The sequence below is a fragment of the Drosophila albomicans genome, chromosome X (genome assembly GCF_009650485.2).
Source record: "Drosophila albomicans strain 15112-1751.03 chromosome X, ASM965048v2, whole genome shotgun sequence".
Lineage (NCBI taxonomy): Eukaryota > Metazoa > Arthropoda > Insecta > Diptera > Drosophilidae > Drosophila > Drosophila albomicans.
Window position 1 is genome coordinate 19,178,438 of NC_047627.2, and position 17,350 is coordinate 19,195,787.

At 38.7% G+C, this 17,350-nt stretch overlaps 1 protein-coding gene across 12 annotated transcripts in view; it reads left to right on the forward strand.

Annotated features, from left to right (window-relative positions):
* Window positions 1–17,350, forward strand: part of LOC117578280 (amyloid-beta-like protein) — a 70,226-nt gene that overhangs the window by 41,177 nt on the left and 11,699 nt on the right. The window lies entirely within an intron of this gene.

The window sequence follows — 17,350 nt, forward strand, 5'->3', positions numbered from 1 at the left end:
TAAGTGTGCAGGGAATACGTAGGTGTGTGTGAGAGAGAAATGTAGGAAATGGGTGAAATGCAACAACGATGGCGATGGTGTTCATAATGTGCAGCTGATTGAATTGAAGCCGCATGAAAATTGCTATTTGCATTCACTATTGCATTTACTTTGCATATGAAAAGTGCGCGCAGAGATTGCGCATACGCCACCGCACCCATCCCGTTCCCCGGACCTGGACTCATGGCAAAAATGTAATTTTATGGCCTGGCTAACGCTCAAGTGGCTAGCCGCAAGCAGCCAAAGCAAGCAGCCCGAACCACATCCGCAGCAGCAGCAGCAGTAGCTTGGTCCATGTCGACCTGCAAACGTGGAACGTGCAACGTGCAACGTGCCACTCAAAATGCAGCAACATGAAAGGCAATAAATCAAAAGAGTCAGCAATAGCAATAGCAACAGCGAACAGCCAACAACCACAGCGAGAGCGACAGACAGCGAAAGTAGATGGAGAACGGAAAACGGAGATGGAGAATGGAGAATGGATGGAGTTCGATGCCGTCTCTTCCTTCACTCCTGCTCTGTGTGTGGCATCAACAATTTAATTTGCGTTGCGTTGAAAGCGTTTGCATAGAGACAACATTAAACGACACTTAATTAATTTTCCATTAATTTTCACTCCGCTTTTTCCTTTTCGTTTCTTTTCATTTTTGTGTCGCATACGTTTCGCATTCGCTGCCACTCAGCGCAGTTTATTCAAAACGCCAACTTCAGCTTCGGCTTCGGCTGCTGGCTGTTTGGTTACTTGCCTGTTAACTGCTTGCCTTTTGCCTCGACTCACATCACATCACAGCACAGCACACATGACGCATACGACGCGTTGCCAGCGCCAACGCCAATGCCAACATAAATTGGCATCCCATTGGCAATGCTGCTCGCTTGCCTGCCTCGCCTTGCCTCGCCTTGCCTTTGTCTTTGGCTTTTTTTAATTAAATTTCTTGAGCTTTCTCTGGCTAATGTAGCGTTTGTAGAGCATTTTTTCCCTTGCTGCTGCTTCGGCTGCTGCTGCACTCAACAATAGCCCATAAATGTGGACAATGCAGGCGCAACGAAATGTCAAACGTTGAGCTGACATTCACTATAGTTCACATCCTTCGGCTGCCTTTTCACTCCCTTCTCTGTTGAGCTTCGATGGCGTTGGCAGTGTTAAGTGAATTGTGACTGCAAATAAAATCAGAGAAGAGCAGAGTCGAGAGCTTCGATAGTCGCAATAAGTTTAGCGAAATTTGCATTTGTGACCTTTAAACACAACGAGGAGTAAAGCACATGTTCTTGATATGGAAATGAATTCAGAATTGCAGAATTTACAATGCGATGAGTGCAATTGAATTTGTTTGTATGTAGTAAATATGAATGTGATTTGCTAGAGCAATTTGTTTGCAATTGCAATTTCGAGTTGTACTGAGAACAAAAGAAGCATTCGCAATTTAATCACACAATTGCCAGCCAGCAGATTGATTACAACGTAATGCATAAAGGCAATGTTCGATATATAACATAACAATTAAATGCACTCATCGACTTGGGCTAATCTAAAGCCATTCAATTGCAATTCAAATATGAAATTCAATACAAATACAATTTCAAATACAATTGCAATTTAATTTAGTTTTCGTTTTAGGCTTTGAATCACCTTTCAATGCCAGCTACTTAGCTAATTATTGTTACATAATTGCATTAAAAGCAAATCCTTTCCCATTGTCCTTGAGTGTACTTCAAGTTGAGCTGAAATTCAATTTCTACTTCAACTCTGTTTGATTTTATTATACACACAACTTCTTCTTTCTTTTGCTGTTTATTTGTGGCGCAAAAGTGTGTGGCGCATCCTTATCAGTGGTAAGGCTGCTTCTAATGAGCCTTGCGGGATGTCAAAGCTGTCGCAGTTGATTTTGACACGCAAATTTGTTGCGACCTGGTGCTGCCATCGTCATCATTGCTGCTGTTGCTGCTGTTGCTGTTGCTGTCATTTTGCCACAACATAAATCAAATTATACTCGCACCCAACCAGCAGAAGAGTGAGTGAGTGAGAGAGAGAGAGGAGAACACACTCGTGTATGGCCATAAATAAGGTACTCATATGATGGCTGATGGCGGCGTCTGTGGCTGCGGCTGTGGCAAATATTTTATTGGCCTTTCATTTGCATTGCGCTCAAATGTTGCCAGCCTACAATTTGCTGCGTATATATATCGAGAAGAGTATTTTATAATTATGTTAATTTATTTATTATGCTTAATTTATGGGCACATGTTTTTGATGCTGCTCGCTTCGATTGTAATATAAAATGCAATGGAAAATAAGACACACAAAGCCAACTCTCTGCTTTTGTTTAAAGATTTTTGTGAATTTATCTGATTAAATTTCAATTGAATGCAATGCTGGAATTTCAATTTTGCAGTCAGCTTATGAGAAACCATAAAGCCGCATAAAAGCAGCTTGAGACAAAAATTGCTGCTGCTCACTGCATAATTAATAATTTGATGTAAGAATGCGGTTCGTTAAATTAAATTATTGAAATAGAAAATATGCTTGTACAATGTACAATTCAATGCATTTTGCTTTACACTTTTACTTGGGACAACAATTGATTTACTAATTTGCCAAAGAATGTTCGTATTCAATTTGGATTGATTGAATGTATTTTTAGAGAGTTTTCGTGTAATAATTACAAAGCGAACACACAATATGAACAATCCGGCAGAGCATTGTTAGCAGTCCATTAGTGTTTTGCCATTGCTAGGCAACTCTGTGAGCACTTTGTGCTGATTAGCCCAAAACTCGAACCACGCACGCACATTGCGTATACGTAATGTGTAGACACATACACAATGGCAATGGCAGAGCACAATGCTGAGTGCTGAGTGCGTTTAGCTGAAGATGCGCCAATATGCAAGTATACAAGGCATTTGACTGTTGTTCATGATTGCTGATGCCAGCCAATAGCATTCTATAGTCATTCTGAAGCTGAAGCTGAAGCTGCAGTTGAAACAAAAATCTGTGTACGACCGTACGAACAACAACAGCGATGAACTCTGCACGTATACGCAATTTTCAATCTGTGAATTTTGTTTGGCTTCGGCAGCAACACAAGCCTTGAACTGCAGTTGCCACTAACGAATACCCCAAACAAAAAACAAAAAAAAAGAAAAGGAAACAACAACAAAATTAAAAAAAGAGAAAATAACAAACAGTGACTCGACTATGAAATACCCAGCAAAAAAAAAAAAAGAAAAGAAGATGCTTACTTTATTTCATTTGTTATCATTAGCGTGCCATTAAGCGCAATAAGTGCATGCATGTGAGTAACTGGCTCTTAAATCAGATTATCCAATAAGCTAGACACAGTCGCAGTGCAGTTCCACCGACGAGTTTCACCCAGGGTAGACAGAAAGAGCGAGCGGGAGAGCAACTGCAAGAGCGAGAGTGAGAGCGAGAGCGAGAGGTTTTGGGTTGCCATTAATGTCAAGCGTGGGGCAAAGCCAAATTGATGCAAAAGCGACGTGGCAAGGCAAGTAAATTGCAGCCAGGGCGAGGCTGTGCTCTGTACGTGTATGGATGTGTGTGTGTGTGTGTCGATGTGTGTGTGTGCGTGTGTTTGCGCTGCAGTTCTTCTTAAACATTTGCTCGCTTTTTAATTTGGCTATTTTCCGTGCAGCAGCAGCACTCGCTGCCCAAACACAAACAAATATTTATATATACATACATATAGTATATAGTAAATTTATACAGACACACACACACACACGCATACGCACATAGAGTTTACGCTCACTTAATTCTCGCACACATATAAAAATATATTTTATATATGTATGTAGAGGAAGAGAGAGCGAGAGCGAAACAGAAGGCCGCATTCATTTCCTCTCCACTTCACTCCATTCCATTCGCATTTAAGTCCTGTTCCCCTCCCCTCCCCTCCGCTCCCCTCCCTCAGCGCGCTGCTCGCATAGTCCACACTTTTGGTCAGAAATGCTGTTTGCTGGCAAAATAAATCAAGCCGCACAAAAGTATGCTACACTTTTTTTCAACAGTCGTTCAAAAATTTTTGACGGCGGTCGCAAAAAGAAATTAATTAAATAAAACCTGTTGTCCTTTGTAGTTGCTGTTGTGATTGTTGTTGCTGTTGTTGTTGTTGTTGTTGTTTGGTTGCGGATTGCTGAACTGGTTGCGCTTTTTTATTTTTTATTTTTTTATTTTTAAGGGACCTCGTCGAGTGCCAAGTGCAGCATAACATATTCATTTAAGTATGTGCATATTTAAATGTTGGTTTCTCTTCACTGTTTTTTTTTTTTTTATTACTCATTTGGTTTGCCTTATTTTGGTTTTTATTTCACTGTTTGCAATTCAAATGGAAATTAATTAATTTGCAGCTGCTTTAACGCCACACACACTCGCCTTCCCTTCCCCCTTTCCTCTCCATTCAACATATGCCACCGGCTATGAAATGTGTCCGGACATTGTTTCTTTTTCGGGCATTACTGATATATCTGCGTCAAAGATACAATAAAATATTTCTTTGCTTATTATTGCTGTTATACTGTTATTGCTCCGGTAATGAGTTAAATTACATATTCCACAAAACAAGAACAAGTTGCTGTCGTTGTTATTTTGTACTCATTTGCATTGAACACGCATTGATTTTGCCAGCCGAACAAATCCAACAAATTGCCAAGCGCGCATGTATTTATATATTCAAAATGAAATCTCAATTAGTGCTTGCTTGATTATACCTGCTACCCAAAGCGTAAAAGGGTATTATAACTATAAAAGGATATTATAATCATGATTTTGGTCTGAGTTCTTGGAATTCAGCTCTCAAAACTGCATCAAAATCTCAATGTTAGAGAACACATCTTGATTTCAAGAACATTGTCAATGCTCTTATCATAACCTAGAACAAATTTAATAGTTTTAAGACCAAATCATATTGTCTTTTTTTACTACTTACTTATTATTTTATTTTTGTGCATGTTGATCACTTTACTTACAAAATATTTATCATCGATTCGCGCAGCATTTGAACCCAAGAGGACTTCCTCTCTTATACTGTAATTGAGAATCGTTCGCAAAACTTTATAGCGGGTATTTTATAGTCGAGCACATTCGACTGTAGCTTTCTTACTTGTTCTAGAAAGTAATACCATATCGATATACTAAACTTTTTGATATATTTTAAAAATAATACTGCTTTTGCTTTCATTAAAAATGACAGCGAGTATTTCAAAGTCGAGCACACTCGAATGTAGTTTTCTTCACTGTTTTTAATTAGCTGTCCGCCTTTAACTATAATACATGCTTCAATTGTTGCGCATTAAGTTTGCAAATCATATTTCTTCTTAAGGGGCAAAGTTGAAAGTTGTTTATTCCGGCTTGCAATTGTTCCATTTAATTGCTGGAATTGTATATTTAACATAGGTATTAAGCTAGCTTAAAGGGTCAAATACAAAAGCCGACACGCATTGTTCAACTGGATCAATTAAGTGCATAAGCAAAGCACATTACCAATGAGTTAATGATGAGTGATATGGCAATACACACACACACACACACACACGCACACTCACACGCCCAATTACACGCAGATACATGGTAAAAGATATTGGGTCACTGCTAACTGGTAACTGGTAACTGGTAACTGATAACTCGTAACTCGTAACTGGCAACTGGTAACATCATAACGGTTCTGTGTATTCAATTACAAAACCTTCCTAATTAACGACATGATGGCGTACCCCCTTAGCCATCACCCCTCGCCTATAACAAGCTCCAGCTCCAGCTCCAGCTCCAAACGAACGGTTAATGAGATTTTGCGACAAATGAGCTTACATTTATATAGTATAGTATAGCGTGCGCAGTTGAAGCTCAGCTGGCCAAGCTGACCCCACCGCCAAGTTGAAGCTTGCAAGTTAATACAGTTAATTGAATTTAGATGCGATTTATGGTTCAAAATGCAATTTGCTCGCTTTAATGTCTGCCCAGAAAGCGACAAAGCGAGAGAGCGTGTGTGTGTGTGTGTGTATTGCTGCATTAACAGTCTGTCAATTAAAATGCGGCCATCAGATGCGAACATTAAGATAAAAACACACAAACACAATGCTCCGAATGCTTCTAGCTGATGCCTATCATATTTCTGCGGCTCACACTTTGGCTTTACGTATACTTAATGTCGTCTTGTAGTTGGTGTTTATGGCCAAAGCAGCTGGCAGGCCATAAACAAGTTTCATTCACAGATTTTGACAACTAAAATACTGACACAACATTTTAATACATATAGTGTAGTTGAAAAAATAGATTTGTTTGCTGCGCTGATTGCTGAACACTGCGCACTAAGTGCTGAGTGAATAGTGAGTGCTGTGGATTGTGAATTGTGAGTGGCGCATTCAAAGCGCTAATTACTCGCATTCACTGCGAACATTGCCATCACAGTGCAAGTACTTTTAAAGCAATGCCAAAGATGACAGCCAGAGAGAGGGAAAGCGAATGAAATAAGCAATGAGAGAGAGAGAGACACAGATACTTAGACTAAGCGAGGGGGAATACAAATGAAGATGGGCAAAACATCGATTTATAGCTAAATCAATTGCATTTTCCCCTCACTGTTTTTTTTTTCTTCTTTTTATTCGCATTTACCACTCGACTCAAGTTGGCAACAAATTGTTGAGCCACATGGACATGAGCTGAGCTAATGCGCTGTTGTGTATATGTATGGTATAGATATAAGTAAGTGCATGCAGCATAAGTATATTTATAAAATGTTTATAATTAAATGCCGCATGGCCATTGAAAGCCACTGAACTGGCAAAAAGTAGTTTAGTCGTTTTTACTCAACAACCAGCGAGCCATATACAAGGCAAACTATATTATATACTCCAGCTATGGCTAAATATAAATGCCCAATACACACACACACACACACACACACACACACACAGACAGACAGAGAGAAAGAGAGCAAGTTAGATAGATAGGCAGACAGATAGACACTGACACATACACATACATTAGGCCACAACTAACAAATGGGTCTGGGACTGAGGCTCAGCTTTAGCCTCGACCAAAGTCCTTAAATGCCTGGCAAAATTACACACAGCGCAGCGCAGCGCAGAGGCAAGTGGCAAGTGGCCCAACGCTGCTTCTCCTACTGCTGCTGCTGTTGGGTTGGCGGCTCATTTGGGCTGTATGTTTGTCCGTCCACCACGCTTCCATCGCCCTGGCTGTTTGGGGGGACAATTGTGCAGCGGCCCAGTCTTAATTCAATTGTTTGTAACATTGCCGGGCATTTAGGGCTAAATGCTTGCTAACACATAATGCCCATTAAAGGTGATGTATTGCATGTATACATAAGAATATTGTGGCACAAACGAGCGACGACAACCACAACTAACAAAGGACATTATTTTCCTTTCCTTTCTTTCTTTTTTGCTGTGTGTTAGAGAACTTGAACGAAAACATAGCTCAATTAATTTGCTATAAAATTCATTCTTTGAATTAAGCAAAATTCTTTGGGTTGCCTTAAGTAGATGCATAAATTATGCAAGTTTCATATTTTGGCAACTTATTTGCAAAGTGCTGGCAATTGAAATTCCCTTGGCTTGCTGCTCGATGCTTCTTTTTTCAATTAATCGAAAATTCCTTAAGTAAAAAGTTAATCGATTGGTCGCTTAACAGCAGCAAATTTATTTGTCTCTTTATTGATAATATAACCAACAAAGTTTCGCTGCCCAAAAGTTTCGTTCGCATGCGAGCAAAAAGTGTTTTGGTTAACATTTGGACAAGTTTTTCGGGTTGAGCCTTCTGCTTTGGACCACATGGCGTATACGCGTTGTCACAAAAAAAAAATAGGAAAGGAATGGAAAGGAAAGGAAAAGCAAAGGAAAGTGAGAGGCACCGTCTGGGCAACAGTGCTTGTCAAACTGAACTTTAAATAACGCTCACGCACACTATCACAAACACTCACACACACACATACATACACCCACACAAAGCACGCAACGTTCACCCACAGAGACAGTCGAGTTATAATGTGTTTGCTTTGCCTATTTGACAGAAATGACTTTGTGACACAAAACTTTGAACTAACACACAAAAACAGCAAAAGCCCCAGCAAAGCCACAGCAACAACAACAACAATGGCAAGGGAAAACAAATGGAAACAACAACACAACATTTAGCCTTTTTGGCCCTTACTTGAATATACATACGTCCTTATATATGTATGTGAATGTTTTGTGTGTGGCACAGCTACTCTATCTATATACACATACTACTTACACACATACATACCCAGCATATATTTATACATATGTGCGTGAAAGGTGCTCGCTGCTGGCTGGGGGTGGGGAAGAATTATTTTTACAATTTCAATGTCAACGCATAGAAGAGGTCCAAACACACGCGAAGGCCGAGTGTCCACAAACGGATAAAAGCGAGGGGCATAAAGAGCAAGAGGGAGAGCGAAGAGAGATGGAGCAACGGTCAGTGTTGGCCGCAGGGCAAGCCAACTGTTGTTGTTGTTGGTGTTGTTGTTGCTGTTGTTGGGGAATGGGTAACTAACTAACGTCAGCAGCATTGACTTAACTAAAACAAGCAAGAAAGCTACAGTCGAGTGGGCTCGACTGCAAAATACCCGCTAGAGGGAAAGATAATCTTTGAGTTGTATAACATGTAGTATTTTAGTCCAAGCTATGCTTGTTTGCAGTAACTTCATTCTCAAGCCTGTTTCTTGAACAACTTTTAAGTTGATTTGATCACCACATTAGAATTAGTAACTGTTGTTCACTTAATTGCAGTACTGACTCAACTTTTTTTTTAATAATTTAACCAATACAACAATTAAGTACCTTAACAACTCATTTAGGAGAAACTTATTCGGGTCAAGTCTTATACTTATATCATAAGTACCTATACCTGTTCAACTATTTACTAAATTTAAAGTCTAAAAAAGTAGCTGTTGTTGTTGACTAACTGAAGGCACCGCTAAAGCATTAAAAAGAGTTCCAAGCCATAAGACAAAGTACGAACATAATCAGTAACAAGCTAAAGCTGCTCAGTGGCGCAATCTTTTGCTCGATCTCGCAATGAGTATATCAATTGCTGAAACCTGAAAGTATGCTACAAAAATTTGTGCAATGGCTTCTGGTTAAACGGACGAAGAAGCAAATCCGTTTTCTTTTCTGATTTTGACATATTAAATGGTTGAATTAGAAGAGTAAACTTGGAAAGTTACGAACAATAAAGACATTTGAATTAAATACATGTAATTTAAAAAGAACGAGTAAGTAAGAAAGTTTCAGTATTTCTGCTTGCTGCTCTCTTATGTTTGCCTGGCGTTTCACCAACTGACTTGACACTTTTAAGCCATTTGTGGTGGCTGAAAGTAACCAGCAAACACTCCACGTGAAGTAACTGAATACCAGGTGTTTTTACTTGCTGTTCGCCTAGGCTTTATAGGCTTAAACTGTCACGCATATCAGACGATTGATGCCGCTTGAGAACATGGTTGATCAAGAATATATATTTGTATATATATTTAATGCCTGTTACACACATTTCCACGAGGCACTTATAATACCCTTCTACCGGGTATAAATACATATAAACTCGAATTCAGTGCCGAGAGTGACGGCGACAATGTTGTGGGCGTGGCTAAAGCACAGCGGTGTGGGCAGAGGCGGAGGCGGGAGCGAGGAGCGAGGTTGACGGTAAAACTTAAATAACAACAAGCTCAGCGGCGTGTACAAACAAATGCCTTTGGGGCCAGGCCACGCCCCTGCGGACTTCAAACCGCGCGCACATAAAATAAAAAATAAAATTAAAAACAAAACACAACAACACAAAAAAAAATACAGAAACAACAACAGCAATGGCAAAATAAAAACAAAAGACGACAACAACAAAAATGTACAGAGGAAAATGCAAATAGAAAGTTGCCACAAAATGATTTGCCAGAACACGCACCAAGGCGGGGATCGACGACGGCGGTGGCGGCAATTGACGAGCGATGAGGCTGCCTCTGAGGGAGGAGAAGTAGGCGGGACAGCTAGAGGGGGAGGAAAGCTGAAGGTGGAGGCGGGTGCGTTGTGACCTCACCTCAATGTCGCATTAAAAAATCATTTTCAATAACGCGCTCGGCTGCAGCGACTCTCTCTCTCTCTCTCTCTCGCACCTACATACACACATACACCGCACATAGAAGTCGATTGTTTGCATTTTGCATGCATTGACAAGCACTTTGAGGCATGCTTCGCATACAATCTGTACCAAAAATCAAAACCAAACAGCCAACTGTCAGCTGCAGGCGTCAACAGTGAAGTCTGTGGCAAATTTGCGCCTCGCGGTATGCAACGTTTTTTTTGTTGTTGTTTTCGTTTCTGTTTTTTGTGTTGTTTTGTTTCGCAACAGCAAAATCCATTGAATGGGAAACTAATTTGATCAAAATATGAAAAATGTTGGCAGGAGCAGGTTGGGAGGATAAAACGATAAATGGAAATTGTTTCATGAACAAAACATTCGTGTATTTGTTATGTATGTATATTTTTCCATATTTGCGGCTTTTGGCAAAATTCTTAATTAATTTCGATTTATTTTTGTTTGACAAACTGATTTTCAAATAACAAACAATATTCGAAAAATTGTGTTAAAAGTGTGCTTGCTAAACATTTCTTTTATTTAAACATTTTCCAAATATAAGCGCATTTAATTTGAGGTTATAACGATGCAAAAATATTCATGTGCATTTGAATTAACAAAAACGAGCATTGAATTTATTTACATATTTAACATATTCTGCATATATCTGGGTGACTAACTAATTGACTGATTGCTGCTTTGATAAACTATCTGATTTTCAGGACAATTAACTAATTTTGTGCTAGTAAACATTACAATTTTTTCATACGCTCACATTATTGTTTGATAAATGAATGCCGTAAATATTTGATGAGCACTCATTCATCGTTTCATATTTTGAACTGTTTTAAAATTTATTTTATATTATTTTTTTATTAATCGTCCTTCACTTTTCAAGCTTTAATATGAGTTTGAATAGAATGAAAATAATTAGCGGAGATAAGTCGGTCAAGTAATCAGAAAAAAGTAAAAACTAAGTGGACAACTGAAGCAGTTGATTTTCATCAGAAATAAGTATAGTTAAAATCGCGCAGAAATTCAAGTTGCCCACTCATTATAAACTGTTTTTGCTCTTGAGCAAAAGCTTGTTTTTTTTTTTTTCTTTTGCAAAATATATATTTCTAAATTGAAATGTCACTACAAGGCTGAGAGCGTATTTAAATTTAAAATTTACATATTTTTGTGGCTTACATTTTTATGGTGAAAATAAAAGTAAAGTATTATAGATAGATCTATTTCGAATTCGCAATATTAATTATAAGAAAAGTTTGATGATACTTTATTCAATGTTTGGACAGCATAGGAAACATTTACGTAGTTAATGTATTCTTCATATAAGTAAGTGTAAAATGGAGCTTACATTTTAGTTGAAGTATTTGAAAGCAAATGCTTTTAATTTCATGATATTTCAAATGAGTCTAAGTTCATATTTGTTGCTCTACTTTTCAAATATAAAATAGTGGGAATGCTTCCCATATTGCTTTGGGATATTTCTATGTGTGGGTGCGACACTTTTTCTCTCTCTCTCTCTCTATCTTCCTCTATCGCTCTCTTTGTCTGTGTTGACGCACTCGAGTGCTGCCCACGTATGCATGTGACGTATTTTAACGATCTGTGGCCAAAAATAAAACGTATCCTTCAAGGACCAAACGTGATGTTGTTGAGGAGCATGACAACAGCAATAACTGCAGAGAGAACAATAAAACAAAAAAAAACAACAGCAACAACAACTACGTACAGCTGCCGCCATTTTGTGTTCAATATGTGGAATGTGGAACGCAATATATATTATATGCAAACATATATTGTTTTTTAAATGTTTTTTGTTCTCCAACTGTTGTTTTTGATGCGGTTTCTATTGCTATTGAAACTTGTCTAATTGCATTGCTCAAGGATAAGCGCATGCACGTTTAACAATAGCAACAACACGTTCCTCCAGCTACCTCTGTGGTTTGCATATGTGTGTGTGTGTGTGTGTGTGTGTTGTTGAGGGACAATAGCAAAATGTCAAGTTTAATTGTTTGTCTGTCATTAGCGCACACACACACATGCACACACGCCGCTGTGGGAGCCTCGCTTTTTCTCTTTTTGTGTGTGTGTGTGTTGTTGCTAATTTTATACAATTAAATTTGCTTTTCATTTTACTCTCGCACACAAACACACACACACACACATATGTTGGCTGCTTGTGTGTGCTTGTGGAAAACAAAAGAATCAAATTCTGTTACAATAAGTTGCGCTGCGTGTATATTTGTGGCAAGCTCTCTCGAGCGAAGCACTTAAACAGCATCACGCTCGGTTGAATATGTTTTGATTAAGCCAAGTAGAACGAACACATTTTAGCCGGGCCCAGCTAAACCAAACCCTGCCCTGCTTACCTTCCCTTCCCTTCCCTTTCGCCCCGCGGCCACAACGACAACCGAGTGCCGAGAAGCTGAGACGCAACGCAACGCAACGCAACGCGATACCAGAGCGATGCGACAGCAGCAGCAGCAGCAACTGAGGGGGCAAGCGAGCTTTAGGCTTTTGGGCCTGCGCCACCCATGAGGCCCAGAGCTCGCAGTTCGCAGCTTGCCTCCCGCCACGCCTACTTTGGCAGCACACTCGGTCTGTACGTGTGAAAGTGATGCTGTGTGTAGTTCTATGTGTGCGTGTGTTTGTGTGTGCGTGTTGGTTTGCGCATTCGGTTGGCACGTTTATATACTCCAACGACCAAACAAATGGCGGACTCACAGTCAACCGCAGGCAGCTGCAACAACAACAACAACAACAAGAACAACAACAGTGAGCACTGGTCAGGCAAAGGCTGCCTCTGCAAATGACGTTGTCGTCGACGTCACCATCTCTGCTGCTGTTGTTGTTGTTGTTGTTATGGATGCTGCTGCCGCTGGCTGCTGCTGCTGCTGCTGATGATGATGTGCGTTTTTTTACATTTTCCCTTTAAATGGCAACTAAGCGATGCTGGGTGCAAACAAGAGAGTGTGAGAGGCCATGCGAAGGATACTCGTATATCAATTCGCACGCACGCAATGGGAACGATGGGGCAACGACAAACAAAAGCAGCTAAGAACGCACAGTGGATCAGCTAGTAGCAATACAACACGGGGGATGACAGTATTTTATATAGATATAACAGTTTGATAAGCAAATAAGAGTAGCAGTTTTCCATTGAATTTAACAAGTATAACAGTATTTTATACACATCGAAGTTTACTAAGGAGGATAACAGTACTTTATATAGATATAACAGTTTGATAAGCAAATAAGAGTTACAGTTTTCCATTGAGTATAACAAGTATAACAGTATTTTATACACATCGAAGTTTACTAAGGAGGATAACAGTACTTTATATAGATATAACAGTTTGATAAGCAAATAAGAGTAGCACTTCTCCATTGAGTATAACAAGTATAATAGTATTTTATACACATCGAAGTTTATTCAACAAATTCAAGCAGCCACATTCAAAAAGCCATTGCGAATTTGTTTTATTATTATAACAGATTAATAAGCAATATGCCACTGGGTATAATAGTACTCCTTAAAATACAACAATTCAATTTCTAGCTATGCTTCAAGTACATCAGTATTTAATAAGCAAACTATGCTTGATTAAATAGAACACGTGTACCAAAATGTTATATATTACAGAAGCATAATCACGTTAAAATACGGCACTAAATTCAACCGTGTGTTATAAATATAACAGTTTAGTAAGCAATGCGCCACTGAGTACAACAAGCATAACAGTATTCTATAAATAAACCAGTTTAATAAGTTCCTATTCTAGAGTAAACATAATAAGTATAACAGAATTTCACATATGTATATAACAGTTTAATAAGCACACAACACTGTTTTACAAATATAATAGTATGATAAGCAAACTTATGTTCAAGTACTTCACAAAGTGGTCAAAAGTATAACAGTTCTTTATAAATATAACAAGTATCAACCCCGTACAACAGTATTCTATAAATATAACAGTTTAATAAGCAAACTCAAGTGGCTATTCTTGACTAAATATAATAGATATTTCATATATGTATGTACATATACATAGAACAGTTTAATAATCACATTCAAGTTGGAATGCGGCACTAAGTATAACAGTGTTTAACAAATAGAACAGTATGTTAAGCAAACTCAAGTTCAAGTACTTCACTGAGTGGTCAAATGTATAACAGTCCTTCATAAATAACAAGTATCAACTCGGTACAACAGTATTTCATAAATATAACAATTTCATAAAAATCCAAAATAAATTTGTATGAATGTGTTAGTGTGACAATCGCAATAATTTCAAATTATTAGAGTTGTGATAGGATTACTTAAGTAAATATCAAATAAAATAAATATATAAGCTACAATTATAATGCTATAAATGCAAAATAATTTGAGCGAAAAAAGTGATTTATTCTGTCGCACTCTTAAAACATATTTACTCGCAAAAAATAATTCTCTATTTATTTAATAAGAGCTTATATAGTATTTTCGTTGCAAATTAATGTAGAGTAAATTGCTACCAAAATCTGTATGCAAATGTTCTCAACTGTTTGCATAGCAAACTAGATTAACGCCATTTACATTCAATTACGAGTATGCCAAATAAAATACCTAGAGAAATTGCAAAAAGCGTTTTACAAGCATTTCAGAATTTGTATTGTTTTCATACGCATTCCATTCTACAACAAGAAAATAAAAATCAATATTGAGCTGTAATATGCAGCAATTAGCATTCAATTTTAATGCAAAAAGGGAGGTCAAGCATTGATTTATTGCAATTTATCAATAAGCGTCTGCAAGCACATTGTAACCATAATAATAATAAAGTCCGGCAAAAGAAAATGATGAAACATTTTCTTTATTCGGAATTTTTATTGCATATCTCAAGTGAATGCCACAGTGGCTTTTGTGCGTTCCTCTTCTTTTTTTTTTTTTTTTTTTTTTTTTGTTGCGCTTATGGACTGAACACAGCATGAGGCCTTGTGGCGAGACTTGTTTTACTTTCTCAGTGTATATAGTAGAGTGTACAGTGTACAGTGTTCAGTGTATGTGTGTGTGTGTGCTGGAGGGGGCGGGGCAGGCCTTTGGGGTTTCGGTTTTCAGTTTGACTTGACATGCATCAGCATCATTATTTTGTGCTTTTAATGTTTTATTTAGCCCGGTTGCCAACAGCTACAGCAACAGCTACGGCAACGGCAATACATCGTATACACACAGTTGTGTTGGACGCCTAAAAGATGTGGCAACAGAGCCAGGACGAAGGATGTGGAGGAGGGGGAGAGTTGGAAGGGAAGGCGGACACGAAATGGGAGATGGTTGGGGAACTTACTGTCTGGCCTCAGCTCAGCTCAGCTCGGCAAGCGGATCGTACTAGCTTATGTGCCGTTTGCACTCGTATTATTCATGTGTGTGTGTGTGTGTGTGTGTGGAGTGTGTGTGTAAGTATGTGTGCCATTTGCAACGAAACACTCAAACAACATTTAAAAAGGCCTCATTTTCATGAGCTGCTGCTGCTGCTTCTCTCTCTTTCGCTCTCTCTCTCTCTCTCTTTCTATGTGTGTGTATGCCACTCGGCACATAATTGTTTGAAACAAATGTAGTGCACATATACAACACACACACACACAGAGTGAACATATATGCTATGTGTATGTATGTGGCACGTGGCTGTGTGCGATATTTTATTAGGCCATTCAGTTAGTCAGTCATTTAGCCAGTCAATCAAACCGGGCGGCCAATTAAAGTTTTACTGCTCGTTGGCCAAACAAAAAGCGACGCATGAAATGCTTGGCTAAGCAAGCGCCGCAGACAATGAAACTGGAACCTATAAATATCTAATGATTTAACCGCTTACGCTGCGCTCAACGATATGCCTTTCTTTTCTTTTTCCCACCACTCCCAATTCCCAACGGGGCAACAACGCACACACAATGAATATTTATAGACTTGCCGGATAGAGGAGAAACCGATATACTGAAGCTTTTAGTAGTAGTTCACCTCCAGCTCCAGCTCCGGCTCCAACTTCACAATCATAATATCTGCAGCTTAAGAAAAATACAAAATAGTAGCGGATGAAATGAGGTTGGGTTAGGCAGGTCGATGGATGAGTTGATGGCTAATCTAGCGCATTGGGAGAGAGTCAGAGTGTCAAGATTCTGGCCGATATGCTAGAGATCCTTGAGAGTTAAATGCGCACATTACGCATACGCCAAGTGTGCGTTGCTCGGCACAACACAATGGAACAAAACGAATTGAAAACTTTGATGCCCACTCAAAGCCACTCTCTTACCGTTGTGTGAGTGAGTGCTTCTTCGTAAGTGTATGTGTGTGTGTGTGTGTGTGTGTGTGTGTGTGAATGACGATTGCCCCAATTTGACTATTTGTGCTACAGACTGTGTTTGTGTGTGTGTGTGTGCAACAGTCAGGCGTCAAAATCGAAGCCAAGGCTTTTGGGTGCACTCAATTTACATGCCTCGAAGTGTCTTCCACACACACACACACACACATACACGCAAACAATCACATCCACACTTGACAACAAGCAGCTGCCACTTGGAACAACTCAATCAAGATGATAATTTCGTTGTAGTTGCTAAGCATCTAAATAGCACAAGTCAGGATTGAAATACACACACACCAACACACTCACATTTGAATAAACATTAGAATTAGTTAACATGCTCGTATTTCTTGTTGTTACTCCCAAAGGTAAACCGAAAAGCCAAAATAAAATCGCCAGACATTATGAATTCAACATAGAGCGCAAAATGTTTACGAAACGAAATTATACATCAAATACTTTCAAAGCATGTTCTCAAGCAATGCTTAATTCGTCTTTTGAACTCTATGAATTTCGCATAAGTTTATCAGGGCATCTTCGATAGCTAACGCACAAGCATATAATCGAATCTAATTGAAGAAATTGTTCCTCAATGACTGGATCGAATTTTTGTGATACATGCAATAAACATTGACTTGAAGTTCTCAAATCAATGTGCTCAGTAGTGGCTAAAAATGTTGCATTTTGTAATCGATAAATTGGAATATAATTCTTGCATAGCTAAGACATTCTTAAGAGCTTTAATAGCTAAGTAAGAAAAATCTTTCTTATAAATACTTCGTTATTCATTTTTGAATTTAAAAACTACTATAATACATATGTACATAATATTTTATTTTGA